Below are 15,555 nucleotides of genomic sequence, written 5' to 3'. Positions count from 1 at the left end.
ATAAGGGTAGTATGATCATTTCATCAACCCGTATACCCATCTGCATGTGACACATACGAGGCATCGTATCCACTTATTATCGAAATTCAAAAAATAGTGTAGGCGTCCTGAATCAAGCTCATGACCTCTTGATCTAAGCAAAACCTGTTGGGGAACGTAGCAGAAATTCAAAAAATTTCCTACGTATCACCAAGATCTATCTATGGAGAGACCAGCAACGAGTAGAAAGGAGAGTGCATCTACATACCCTTGTAGATCGCTAAGCGGAAGCGTTCAAGTGAACGGGGTTGATGGAGTCGTACTCGTCGTGATTCAGATCACCGATGATCCTAGTGCCGAACGGACGGCACCTCCGCGTTCAACACACGTACAGCTCGACGATGTCTCCCACGCCTTGATCCAGCAAGGAGAGAGGGAGAGGTTGAGGAAGACTCCATCCAGCAGCAGCACAACGGCGTGGTGGTGATGGAGGAGCGTGGCAATCCTGCAGGGCTTCGCCAAGCACCTACAAGAGAGGAGGAGGTGTCACGGGAGGGAGGGAGGCGCCAAGGGCTCGGGTATGGATGCCCTCCCTCCCCTCCACTATATATAGGGGCAGGGGAGAGGGGGGAGGCGCAGCCTTGCCCCTTCCTCCAAGGAAGGGGTGCGGCTAAGAGGGGGGGAGGAGTCCATCCTCCCCAAGGCACCTCGGAGGTGCCTTCCCCCTTTAGGACTCTCCCCTTTTTTCTATATCTTGGCGCATGGGCCTCTAGGGGCTGGTGCCCTTGGCCCATGTAGGCCAAGGCGCACCCCCTACAGCCCATGTGGCCCCCCAGGGCAGGTGGCCCCACCCGGTGGGCCCCTGGGACCCTTCCGGTGGTCCCGGTACAATACCGATGACCCCGAAACTTGTCCCGATGGCCGAAACAGGACTTCCTATATATAAATCTTTACCTCCGGACCATTCCGGAACTCCTCGTGACGTCCGGGATCTCATCCGGGACACCGAACACCATTCGGTAACCACATACAAGCTTCCTTTATAACCCTAGCGTCATCGAACCTTAAGTGTGTAGACCCTACGGGTTCGGGAGACATGCAGACATGACCGAGATGTTCTCCGGTCAATAACCAACAGCGGGATCTGGATACCCATGTTGGCTCCCACATGTTCCACGATGATCTCATCGGATGAACCACGATGTCAAGGACTCAATCGATCCCGTATACAATTCCCTTTGTCTAGCGGTATGGTACTTGCCCGAGATTCGATCGTCGGTATACCGATACCTTGTTCAATCTCGTTACCGGCAAGTCTCTTTACTCGTTCCATAACACATCATCCCGTGATCAACCCCTTGGTCACATTGTGCACATTATGATGATGTCCTACCGAGTGGGCCCAGAGATACCTCTCCGTTTACACGGAGTGACAAAATCCCAATCTCGATTCGTGCCAACCCAACAGACACTTTCAGAGATACCCGTAGTGTACCTTTATAGCCACCCAGTTACGTTGTGACGTTTGGCACACCCAAAGCACTCCTACGGTATCCGGGAGTTGCACAATCTCATGGTCTAAGGAAATGATACTTGACATTAGAAAAGCTTTAGCATACGAACTACATGATCTTGTGCTGGGCTTAGGATTGGGTCTTGTCCATCACATCATTCTCCTAATGATGTGATCCCGTTATCAACGACATCCAATGTCCATGGTCAGGAAACCGTAACCAGCTATTGATTAACGAGCTAGTCAACTAGAGGCTTACTAGGGACATGGTGTTGTCTATGTATCCACACATGTATCTGAGTTTCCTATCAATACAATTCTAGCATGGATAATAAACGATTATCATGAACAAGGAAATATAATAATAATCAATTTATTATTGCCTCTAGGGCATATTTCCAACAGTCTCCCACTTGCACTAGAGTCAATAATCTAGTTCACATCGATATGTGATTAACACTCAAGGTCACATCCCCATGTGACTAACACCCAAAGAGTTTACTAGAGTCAATAATCTAGTTCACATTTACCATGTGATTAACACTCGATGAGTTCTGGGTTTGATCATGTTATGCTTGTGAGAGAGGTTATAGTCAACGGGTCTGAACCTTTCAGATCCGTGTGTGCTTTACAAATCTCTATGTCATCTCCTAGATGCAGCTACCACGTTCTATTTGGAGCTATTCCAAATAAATGTTCTACTTGGAGCTATTCTAAATTGTTGCTCCATTATACGTATCCGGTATCTCTACTCAGAGCTATCCGGATAGGTGTTAAGCTTGCATCGACGTAACCCTTTACGACGAACTCTTTTACCACCTCCATAATTGAGAAAATTCCTTAGTCCACTAGTTACTAAGGATAACTTTGACCGCTGTCCTGTGATCCATTCTTGGATCACTCTTGTACCCCTTGACTGACTCATGGTAAAGCACACTTCAGGTGCGGTACACAGCATAGCATACTGTAGAGCCTATGTCTTAAGCATAGGGGACGACCTTCGTTCCTTTCTCTCTATTCTGCCATGGTCGAGCTTTAAGTCTTAACTTCATACCTTACAACTCAGGCAAGAACTCCTTCTTTGACTGATCCATCTTGAACACCTTCAAGATCACGTCAAGGCATGTGCTCACGTCAAGATCACGTCGGTATACCGATACCTTGTTCAATCTCGTTACCGGCAAGTCTCTTTACTCGTTCCGTAACACATCATCCCGTGATCAACCCCTTGGTCACATTGTGCACATTATGATGATGTCCTACCGAGTGGGCCCAGAGATACCTCTCCGTTTACACGGAGTGACAAAATCCCAATCTCGATTCGTGCCAACCCAACAGACACTTTCAGAGATACCCGTAGTGTACCTTTATAGCCACCCAGTTACGTTGTGACGTTTGGCACACCCAAAGCACTCCTACGGTATCCGGGAGTTGCACAATCTCATGGTCTAAGGAAATGATACTTGACATTAGAAAAGCTTTAGCATACGAACTACATGATCTTGTGCTAGGCTTAGGATTGGGTCTTGTCCATCACATCATTCTCCTAATGATGTGATCCCGTTATCAACGACATCCAATGTCCATGGTCAGGAAACCGTAACCATCTATTGATTAACGAGCTAGTCAACTAGAGGCTTACTAGGGACATGGTGTTGTCTATGTATCCACACATGTATCTGAGTTTCCTATCAATACAATTCTAGCATGGATAATAAACGATTATCATGAACAAGGAAATATAATAATAATCAATTTATTATTGCCTCTAGGGCATATTTCCAACAGTCTCCCACTTGCACTAGAGTCAATAATCTAGTTCACATCACCATGTGATTAACACTCAAGGTCACATCCCCATGTGACTAACACCCAAAGAGTTTACTAGAGTCAATAATCTAGTTCACATTTACCATGTGATTAACACTCGATGAGTTCTGGGTTTGATCATGTTATGCTTGTGAGAGAGGTTATAGTCAACGGGTCTGAACCTTTCAGATCCGTGTGTGCTTTACAAATCTCTATGTCATCTCCTAGATGCAGCTACCACGTTCTATTTGGAGCTATTCCAAATAACTGTTCTACTTGGAGCTATTCTAAATTGTTGCTCCATTATACGTATCCGGTATCTCTACTCAGAGCTATCCGGATAGGTGTTAAGCTTGCATCGACGTAACCCTTTACGACGAACCCCTTTACCACCTCCATAATCGAGAAAATTCCTTAGTCCACTAGTTACTAAGGATAACTTTGACCGCTGTCCCGTGATCCATTCTTGAATCACTCTTGTACCCCTTGACTGACTCATGGCAAGGCACACTTCAGGTGCGGTACACAGCATAGTATACTGTAGAGCCTACATCTTATGCATAGGGGACGACCTTAGTCCTTTCTCTCTATTCTGCAGTGGTCGAGCTTTAAGTCTTAACTTCGTACCTTACAACTCAGGCAAGAACTCCTTCTTTGACTGGTCCATCTTGAACACCTTCAAGATCACGTCAAGGTATGTGCTCATTTGAAAGTACCATAAAGCGTTTTTGATCTATCCTCATAGATCTTGATGCTCAATGTTTAAGTAGCTTAATCCAGGCTTTCCATTGAAAAACACCTTTCAAATAACCCTATATGCTTTCTAGAAATTCTACATCATTTCTGATCATCAATATGTCAACAACATATACTCATCAGAAATTCTATAGTGCTCCCACTCACTTCTTTGGAAATACAAGTTTCTCATAAACTTTGTACAAACCCAAAATCTTTGATCATCTCATCAAAGCGCACATTCCAACTCCGAGATGCTCACTCCAGTCCTTAAAAGGATTGCTGGAGCTTTGCATACTTATTAGCATCTTTTGGGATTGACAAAACCTTCCGGTTGTATCACATACAACCTTTCCTCAAGTATAACGTCGAGGAAACAATGTTTTGACATCCTATCTGCAAGATTTCATCAATCATGCAGTAACTGCTAATCCAATTCCAACAGACTCTTAGCATCGCTACAAGTGAGAAAGTCTCATCGTAGTCAACTCCTTGAACTTGTCGAAAAACATCTTAACGACAAGTCGAGCTTTCTCAATGGTGACACTTACCATCATTGTCTGTCTTCCTTTCAAAATCCATATGTACCTAACAGCCTTACGACCATCAAGTAGTTCTTCCAAAGTCTACACTTTGTTTTCATACATGGATCCTCTCTCGGGTTTTATGGCCTTGAGCCATTTATCGGAATCCGGGCCCACCATCGCTTCTCCATAGCTCGTAGGATCATTGTTGTCTAGCAACATGACTTCCAAGACAGGATTACGTACCACTCTGAAGTAGTACGCATCCTTGTCATCCCACGAGGTTTGGTAGTGACTCGATCCGAAGTTTCATGATCACTATCATAAGCTTCCACTTCAGTTGGTGTACGTGCCACAGGAACAACTTCCTGTGCCCTGCTACCCACTTGTTGAAGTGACGGTTCAATAACCTCATCAAGTCTCCACCATGTTGGAAATATGCCCTAGAGGCAATAATGAATTGATTATTATTATATTTCCTTGTTCATGATAATCGTTTATTATCCATGCTAGAATTGTATTGATAGGAAACTTAGATACATGTGTGGATACATAGACAACACCATGTCCCTAGTAAGCCTCTAGTTGACTAGCTCGTTAATCAATAGATGGTTACGGTTTCCTGACCATGGACATTGGATGTCGTTGATAACGGGATCACATCATTAGGAGAATGATGTGATGGACAAGACCCAATCCTAAGCCTAGCACAAGATCATGTAGTTCGTATGCTAAAGCTTTTCTAATGTCAAGTATCATTTCCTTAGACCATGAGATTGTGCAACTCCCGGATACCGTAGGAGTGCTTTGGGTGTGCCAAACGTCACAACGTAACTGGGTGGCTATAAAGGTACACTACGGGTATCTCTGAAAGTGTCTGTTGGGTTGGCACGAATCGAGATTGGGATTTTGTCACTCCGTGTAAACGGAGAGGTATCTCTGGGCCCACTCGGTAGGACATCATCATAATGTGCACAATGTGACCAAGGGGTTGATCACGGGATGATGTGTTAAGGAACGAGTAAAGAGACTTGCCGGTAACGAGATTGAACAAGGTATCGGTATACCGACGATCGAATCTCGGGCAAGTACCATACCGCTAGACAAAGGGAATTGTATACGGGATTGATTGAGTCCTTGACATCGTGGTTCATCCGATGAGATCATCGTGGAACATGTGGGAGCCAACATGGGTATCCAGATCCCGCTGTTGGTTATTGACCGGAGAACATCTCGGTCATGACTACATGTCTCCCGAACCCGTAGGGTCTACACACTTAAGGTTCGATGACGCTAGGGTTATATAGGAAGCTTGTATGTGGTTACCGAATGTTGTTCGGAGTCCCGGATGAGATCCCGGACGTCACGAGGAGTTCCGGAATGGTCCGGAGGTAAAGATTTATATATAGGAAGTCCTGTTTCGGCCATCGGGACAAGTTTCGGGGTCATCGGTATTGTACCGGGACCACCGGAAGGGTCCCGGGGGCCCACCGGGTGGGGCCACCTGCCCCGGGGGGCCACATGGGCTGTAGGGGGTGCGCCTTGGCCTACATGGGCCAAGGGCACCAGCCCCTAGAGGCCCATGCGCCAAGATATAGGAAAAAGGGGAGAGTCCTAAAGGGGGAAGGCACCTCCGAGGTGCCTTGGGGAGGATGGACTCCTCCCCCCCCCCTCTTAGCCGCACCCCTTCCTTGGAGGAAGGGGCAAGGCTGCGCCTCCCCCCTCTCCCCTGCCCCTATATATAGTGGAGGGGAGGGAGGGCATCCATACCTGAGCCCTTGGCGCCTCCCTCCCTCCCGTGACACCTCCTCCTCTCCCGTAGGTGCTTGGCGAAGCCCTGCAGGATTGCCACGCTCCTCCATCACCACCACGCCGTTGTGCTGCTGCTGGATGGAGTCTTCCTCAACCTCTCCCTCTCTCCTTGCTGGATCAAGGTGTGGGAGACATCGTCGAGCTGTACGTGTGTTGAACGCGGAGGTGCCGTCCGTTCGGCACTAGGATCATCGGTGATCTGAATCACGACGAGTACGACTCCATCAACCCCGTTCACTTGAACGCTTCCGCTTAGCGATCTACAAGGGTATGTAGATGCACTCCCCTTTCTACTCGTTGCTGGTCTCTCCATCGATAGATCTTCGTGTTATGTAGGAAAATTTTGAATTTCTGCTACGTTCCCCAACAGTGGCATCATGAGCTAGGTCTATTGCGTAGATTCTTTGCACGAGTAGAACACAAAGTAGTTGTGGGCGTCGATATTGTTCAATATGCTTGCCGTTACTAGTCTTATCTTGATTCGGCGGCATCGTGGGATGAAGCGGCCCGGACCAACCTTACACGTACGCTTACGTGAGACCGGTTCCACCGACAAACATGCACTAGTTGCATAAGGTGGCTGGCGGGTGTCTGTCTCTCCCACTTTAGTCGGATCGGATTCGATGAAAAGGGTCCTTATGAAGGGTAAATAGCAATTGGCATATCACGTTGTGGTTCATGCGTAGGTAAGAAACGTTCTTGCTAGAAACCCATAGCAGCCACGTAAAACATGCAAACAACAATTAGAGGACGTCTAACTTGTTTTTGCAGGGTATGCTATGTGATGTGATATGGCCAAAAAGGATGTGATGAATGATATATGTGATGTATGAGATTGATCATGTTCTTGTAATAGGAATCACGACTTGCATGTCGATGAGTATGACAACCGGCAGGAGCCATAGGAGTTGTCTTTATTTATTTGTGACATGCGTGTCAACTTAAACGTCATGTAATTACTTTACTTTATTGCTAACCGGTAGCCATAGTAGTAGAAGTAGTCGTTGGCGTGACAACTTCATGAAGACACGATGATGGAGATCATGATGATGGAGATCATGGTGTCATGCCGGTGACGATGATGATCATGGAGCCCCGAAGATGAAGATCAAAAGGAGCAAAATGATATTGGCCATATCATGTCACTATTTGATTGCATGTGATGTTTATCATGTTTATACATCTTATTTGCTTAGAACGACGGTAGTAAATAAGATGATCCCTTACAACAATTTCAAGAAGTGTTCTCCCCTAACTGTGCACCGTTGCGACAGTTCGTGTTTCGAAGCACCACGTGATGATCGGGTGTTAGATTCTAACGTTCACATACAACGGGTGTAAGACAGATTTACACACGCGAAACACTTAGGGTTAACTTGACGAGCCTAGCATGTACAGACATGGCCTCGGAACACGGAGACCGAAAGGTCGAACATGAGTCGTATAGAAGATACGATCAACATGAAGATGTTCACCGATGATGACTAGTCTGTCTCACGTGATGATCGGACACGGCCTAGTTTGACTCAGATCATGTAATCACTTAGATGACTAGAGGGATGTCTATCTGAGTGGGAGTTCATAAGATGAACTTAATTATCCTGAACATAGTCAAAAGGTTTTTGCAAATTATGTCGCAGCTCACGCTATAGTTCTACTGTTTAGATATGTTCCTAGAGAAAATATAGTTGAAAGTTGATAGTAGTGATTATGCGGACAGTAGAAAGCTTATGTCCTTAATGCACCGCTCAGTGTGCTGAACCCCAAACGTCGTCTGTGGATGTTGCGAACATCGGACATACACGTTTTGATAACTACGTGATAGTTCAGTTAAACGGTTTAGAGTTGAGGCACCAAAGACGTTTTTGAAACATCGCGAAACATATGAGATGTTTTGAGGGCTGAAATTGGGATTTCAGGCTCGTGCCCATGTCAAGAGGTATAAGACCTCCGATGACTTTCTTAACCTGCAAACTAAGGAGAAAAGCTCAATTGTTGAGCTTGTGCTCAGATTGTCTGAGTACAACAATCATTTGAATCGAGTGGGAGTTAATCTTCCAGATAAGACAGTGATGGTTCTCCAAAGTCATTGCCACCAAGCTGTTAGAGCTTCGTGATGAACTATAACATATCAGGGATAGATATGATGATCCTTGAGGTATTCGCGATGTTTGACACCGCGAAAGTAGAAATCAAGAAGGAGCATCAATTGTTGATGGTTGGTGAAACCACTAGTTTCAAGAAGGGCAAGGGAACAAAGGGATACTTCATGAAACGGCAATTCAGCTGCTGCTCTAGTGAAGAAACCCAAGGTAAAACCCAAACCCGAGACTAAGTGCTTCTGTAATAAGGGGAATAACCACTAGAGTAGAATTACCCTAGATACTTGGTAGATAAGAAGGCTGGCAAGGTCGATAGAAGTATATTGGATATACATTGTGTTAATGTGTACTTTGCTAAGTACTCCTAGTAGCACCAGGGTATTAGATACCGGTTCGGTTGCTAAGTGTTAGTAACTCAAAACAAAAGGCTACGGAATAAACGGAGACTAGCTAAAGGTGAGCTGACGATATGTGTTGGAAGTTTTTCCAAGCTTGATATGATCAAGCATCGCACGCTCCCTCTACCAAAGAGATTGGTGTTAAACCTAAATAATTGTTATTTGGTGTTTGCGTTGAGCATAGACATGATTGGATTACATCTATCGCAATACGGTTATTCATTTAAGGAGAATAATGGTTACTCTGTTTATTTGAATAATACCTTCAATGGTCTTACACCTAAAAAGAATGGTTTATTAAATCTCGATCGTAGTGATACACATGTTCATGCCAAAAGATAGTAATGATAGTACCACCTACTTGTGGCACTGCCACGTAAGTCATATCGGTATAAAACGCATGAAGAATCTCCATATTGATGGATCTTTGGGCTCACTCGTTTTTGAAAAGTTTGAGACATGCGAACCATGTCTATTGGTGTATATGCATGAAGAAACTCCATGCAAATGGACCGTTTTGACTCACTTGATTTTGAATCACTTGGGACATGCAAATCATACCACATGGGCAAGATGACTGAAAAGCCTCGTTTTCAGTAAGATGGAACAAGATAGCAACTTGTTGGAAGTAACACATTTTGATGTGTGCAGTCCAATGAGTGCTGAGGCATGCAGTGAATATCGTTATGTTCTTACTTCACAGATGATTCGAGTAGATGTTGAGTATATTTACTTGATGAATCACGAGTCTGAATTATTGAAAGGTTCAAGTAATTTCAGTGTGAAGTTGAAAGATCATCGTGACAAGAGGATAAAAGATCTATGATATGATCATAGAGATGAATATCTGAATCACGAGTTTGGCACAGAATTAAGACATTGTGGAAATTGTTTCACAACTGATACAGCCTGGAACACCATAGTGTGATGGTGTGTCCAAACATCATAGTTGCACCCTATTGGATATGGTGCATACCATGATGTCTCTTATCGAGTTACCACTATCGTTCATGGGTTAGGCATTAGAGACAACCACATTCACTTTAAATAGGGCACCACATAATTTCGTTGAGATGACACCGTATGAATTATGGTTTAGAGAAACCTAAGTTGTCGTTTCTTAAATGTTTGGGGCTGCGACGCTTATGTGAAAAAGTTTCAGGATTGATAAGCTCGAACCCAAAGCGGATAAAATGCATCTTCATAGGACACCCAAAACAGTTGGGTATATCTCCTAATTCAGATCCGAAAGCAATATGGATTGTTTCTAGAATCGGGTCCTTTCTCGAGGAAAGGTTTCTCTCGAAAAGTTGAGTGGGAGGATGGTGGAGACTTGATGAGGTTATTGAACCGTCACTTCAACAAGTGTGTAGCAGGGCACAGGAAGTTGTTCCTGTGGCACCTACACCAATTGAAGTAGAAGCTTATGATAGTGATCATGAAACTTCGGATCAAGTCACTTCCGAACCTCGTAGGACGACAAGGACACATACTACTTCAGAGTGGTACGGTGATCCTGTCTTGAAGGTCATGTTGCTAGACAACAATGAACCTACGAGCTATGGAGAAGCGATGGTGGGCCCAAATTCCGACAAATGGTTAAGAAGCCATAGAATCCGAGATAGGATCCATGTATCAGAACAAAGCATGGACTTTGGTGGACTTGCCCGATGATCGGCAAGCCATTGAGATAAATGGATCTTTAAGAAGAAGACGGACGTGGACGGTAATGTCACCGTCTATGAAGCTCGACTTGTGGCGAAGAGTTTTTCACAAGTTCAAGGAGTTGACTACGATGAGATTTTCTCATCCGTAGCGATGCTTAAGTCCGTCGGAATCATGTTAGCATTAGCTGCATTTATGAAATCTGGCAGATGGATGTCAAAACGAGTTTCCTTACCAGTTTCCTTACCAGTTTCGTAAGGAAAGGTTGTATGTAATACAATCAGAAAGGTTTTGTCGATCCTAAGGATGCTAAAAGGTATGCTAGCTCCAGCAATCCTTCCATGGACTGGAGTAAGCATCTCGAAGTTGGAATGTATGCTTTGATGAGATGATCAAAGATTTTGGTGTATACAAAGTTTATGAGAAACTTGTATTTCCAAAGAAGTGAGTGGGAGCACTATAGAATTTCTGATGAGTATATGTTGTTGACATATTAATGATCGGAAATGACGTAGAATTTCTGGAAAGCATAAAGGGTTATTTGGAAAGTATTTTTCAATGGAAAAGCCTGGATTAAGCTGCTTGAACATTGAGCATCAAGATCTATGAGGATAGATCAAAACGCTTAATAGTACTTTCAAATGAGCACATGCCTTGACGTGATCTTGAAGGCGTTCAAGATGGATCAGTCAAAGAAGGAGTTCTTGCCTGAGTTGTAAGGTATGAAGTTAAGACTTAAAGCTCGACCATGGCAGAATAAAGAGAAAGGAACGAAGGTCGTCCCCTATGCTTAAGACATAGGCTCTACAGTATGCTATGCTGTGTACCGCACCTGAAGTGTGCTTTACCATGAGTCAGTCAAGGGGTACAAGAGTGATCCAAGAATGGATCACGGGACAGCGGTCAAAGTTATCCTTAGTAACTAGTGGACTAAGGAATTTTCTCGATTATGGAGGTGGTAAAGGGGTTCGTCGTAAAGGGTTACGTCGATGCAAGCTTAACACCTATCCGGATAGCTCTGAGTAGAGATACCGGATACGTATAATGGAGCAACAATTTAGAATAGCTCCAAGTAGAACAGTTATTTGGAATAGCTCCAAATAGAACGTGGTAGCTGCATCTAGGAGATGACATAGAGATTTGTAAAGCACACACGGATCTGAAAGGTTCAGACCCGTTGACTATAACCTCTCTCACAAGCATAACATGATCAAACCCAGAACTCATCGAGTGTTAATCACATGGTAAATGTGAACTAGATTATTGACTCTAGTAAACTCTTTGGGTGTTAGTCACATGGGGATGTGACCTTGAGTGTTATTCACATATCGATGTGAACTAGATTATTGACTCTAGTGCAAGTGGGAGACTGTTGGAAATATGCCCTAGAGGCAATAATGAATTGATTATTATTATATTTCCTTGTTCATGATAATCGTTTATTATCCATGCTAGAATTGTATTGATAGGAAACTCAGATACATGTGTGGATACATAGACAACACCATGTCCCTAGTAAGCCTCTAGTTGACTAGCTCGTTAATCAATAGATGGTTACGGTTTCCTGACCATGGACATTGGATGTCGTTGATAACGGGATCACATCATTAGGAGAATGATGTGATGGACAAGACCCAATCCTAAGCCTAGCACAAGATCATGTAGTTCGTATGCTAAAGCTTTTCTAATGTCAAGTATCATTTCCTTAGACCATGAGATTGTGCAACTCTCGGATACCGTAGGAGTGCTTTGGGTGTGCCAAACGTCACAACGTAACTGGGTGGCTATAAAGGTACACTACGGGTATCTCTGAAAGTGTCTGTTGGGTTGGCACGAATCGAGATTGGGATTTTGTCACTCCGTGTAAACGGAGAGGTATCTCTGGGCCCACTCAGTAGGACATCATCATAATGTGCACAATGTGACCAAGGGGTTGATCACGGGATGATGTGTTACGGAACGAGTAAAGAGACTTGCCGGTAACGAGATTGAACAAGGTATCGGTATACCGACGATCGAATCTCGGGCAAGTACCATACCGCTAGACAAAGGGAATTGTATACGGGATTGATTGAGTCCTTGACATCGTGGTTCATCCGATGAGATCATCGTGGAACATGTGGGAGCCAACATGGGTATCCAGATCCCGCTGTTGGTTATTGACCGGAGAACATCTCGGTCATGACTACATGTCTCCCGAACCCGTAGGGTCTACACACTTAAGGTTCGATGACGCTAGGGTTATAAAGGAAGTTTGTATGTGGTTACCGAATGTTGTTCGGAGTCCCGGATGAGATCCCGGACGTCACGAGGAGTTCCGGAATGGTCCGGAGGTAAAGATTTATATATAAGAAGTCCTATTTCGGCCATCGGGACAAGTTTCGGGGTCATCGGTATTGTACCGGGACCACCGGAAGGGTCCCGGGGGCCCACCGGGTGGGGCCACCTGCCCCGGGGGGCCACATGGGCTGTAGGGGGTGCGCCTTGGCCTACATGGGCCAAGGGCACCAGCCCCTAGAGGCCCATGCGCCAAGATATAGAAAAAAGGGGAGAGTCCTAAAGGGGGAAGGCACCTCCGAGGTGCCTTGGGGAGGATGGACTCCTCCCCCCCCTCTTAGCCGCACCCCTTCCTTGGAGGAAGGGTCAAGGCTGTGCCTCCCCCCTCTCCCCTGCCCCTATATATAGTGGAGGGGAGGGAGGGCATCCATACCTGAGCCCTTGGCGCCTCCCTCCCTCCCGTGACACCTCCTCCTCTCCCGTAGGTGCTTGGCGAAGCCCTGCAGGATTGCCACGCTCCTCCATCACCACCACGCCGTTGTGCTGCTGCTGGATGGAGTCTTCCTCAACCTCTCCCTCTCTCCTTGCTGGATCAAGGCGTGGGAGACATCGTCGAGCTGTACGTGTGTTGAACGCGGAGGTGCCGTCCGTTCGGCACTAGGATCATCGGTGATCTGAATCACAACGAGTACGACTCCATCAACCCCGTTCACTTGAACGCTTCCGCTTAGCGATCTACAAGGGTATGTAGATGCACTCCCCTTTCTACTCGTTGCTGGTCTCTCCATAGATAGATCTTGGTGTTACGTAGGAAAATTTTGAATTTCTGCTACGTTCCCCAACACACCATCCTCCCACTCAACATTTCGAGAGAAACCTTTCCTCGAAAAAGGACCCGATTCAAGAAACAATCCCTATTGCTTTCAGATCTGAATTAGGAGGTATACCCAACTGTTTTTGGGTGTCCTATGAAGATGCATTTTATCTGCTTTGGGTTCGAGCTTATCAACCTGAAACCTTTTCACATAAGTGTCGCAGCCCCAAACTTTCAAGAAACGGCAACTTAGGTTTCTCCAAACCATAGTTCATACGGTGTCGTCTCAACGAAATTATGTGGTGCCCTATTTAAAGTGAATGTGGTTGTCTCTAATGCCTAACCCATGAATGATAGTGGTAACTCGATAAGAGACATCATGGTATGCACCATATCCAATAGGGTGCAACTATGACGTTTGGACACACCATCATACTATGGTGTTCCAGGCTATATTAGTTGTGAAACTATTTCCACAATGTCTTAATTCTGTGCCAAACTCGTAATTCAGATATTCATCTTTATGATCATATCATAGATCTTTTATCCGCTTGTCACGACGATCTTTCAACTTCACACTGAAATTACTTGAACTTTTCAATAATTCAGACTCGTGATTCATCAAGTAAATATGCTCAACATCCACTCGAATCATCTGTGAAGTAAGAACATAACGATATTCACTGCATGCCTCAGCACTCATTGGACTGCACACATCAAAATGTGTTACTTCCAACAAGTTGCTATCTTGTTCCATCTTACTGAAAACGAGGCTTTTCAGTCATCTTGCCCATGTGGTATGATTTGCATGTCCCAAGTGATTCAAAATCAAGTGAGTCAAAACGGTCCATTTGCATGGAGTTTCTTCATGCATATACACCAATAGACATGGTTCGCATGTCTCAAACTTTTCAAAAACGAGTGAGCCCAAAGATCCATCAATATGGAGCTTCTTCATGCGTTTTATACCGATATGACTTACGTGGCAGTGCCACAAGTAGGTGGTACTATCATTACTATCTTTTGGCATGAACATGTGTATCACTACGATTGAGATTTAATAAACCACTCATTTTAGGTGTAAGACCATTGAAGGTATTATTCAAATAAACAGAGTAACCATTATTCTCCTTAAATAAATAACCGTATTGCGATAGACGTAATCCAATCATGTCTATGCTCAACGCAAACACCAAATAACAATTATTTCGGTTTAACACCAATCTCTTTGGTAGAGGGAGCGTGCGATGCTTGATCATATCAAGCTTGGAAAAACTTCCAACACATATCGTCAGCTCACCTTTAGCTAGTCTCCGTTTATTCCGTAGCTTTTATTTCGAGTTACTAACACTTAGCAACCGAACCGGTATCTAATACCCTGGTGCTACTAGGAGTACTAGCAAAGTACACATTAACACAATGTATATCCAATATAATTCTATCGACCTTGCCAGCCTTCTTATCTACCAAGTATCTAGGATAATTCTGCTCTAGTGACTATTCCCCTTATCACAGAAGCACTTAGTCTTGGGTTTGGGTTCAACCTTGGGTTTCTTCACTAGAGCAGCAGCTGATTTGCCGTTTCATGAAGTATCCCTTCTTGCCCTTGCCCTTCTTGAAACTAGTGGTTTCACCAACCATCAACAATTGATGCTCCTTCTTGATTTCTACTTTCGCGGTGTCAAACATCGCGAATACCTGAAGGATCATCATATCTATCCCTGATATGTTATAGTTCATCACGAAGCTCTAACAGCTTGGTGGCAATGACTTTGGAGAACCATCACTGTCTTATCTGGAAGATCAACTCCCACTTGATTCAAATGATTGTTGTACTCAGACAATCTGAGCACAAGCTCAACAATTGAGCTTTTCTCCTTAGTTTGCAGGTTAAGAAAGTCATCGGAGGTCTTATACCTCTTGACAT

The sequence above is a fragment of the Triticum aestivum genome, chromosome 2B, assembly GCF_018294505.1.
Source record: "Triticum aestivum cultivar Chinese Spring chromosome 2B, IWGSC CS RefSeq v2.1, whole genome shotgun sequence".
Taxonomy (NCBI): domain Eukaryota; kingdom Viridiplantae; phylum Streptophyta; class Magnoliopsida; order Poales; family Poaceae; genus Triticum; species Triticum aestivum.
This window is presented reverse-complemented; position numbering follows the sequence as displayed.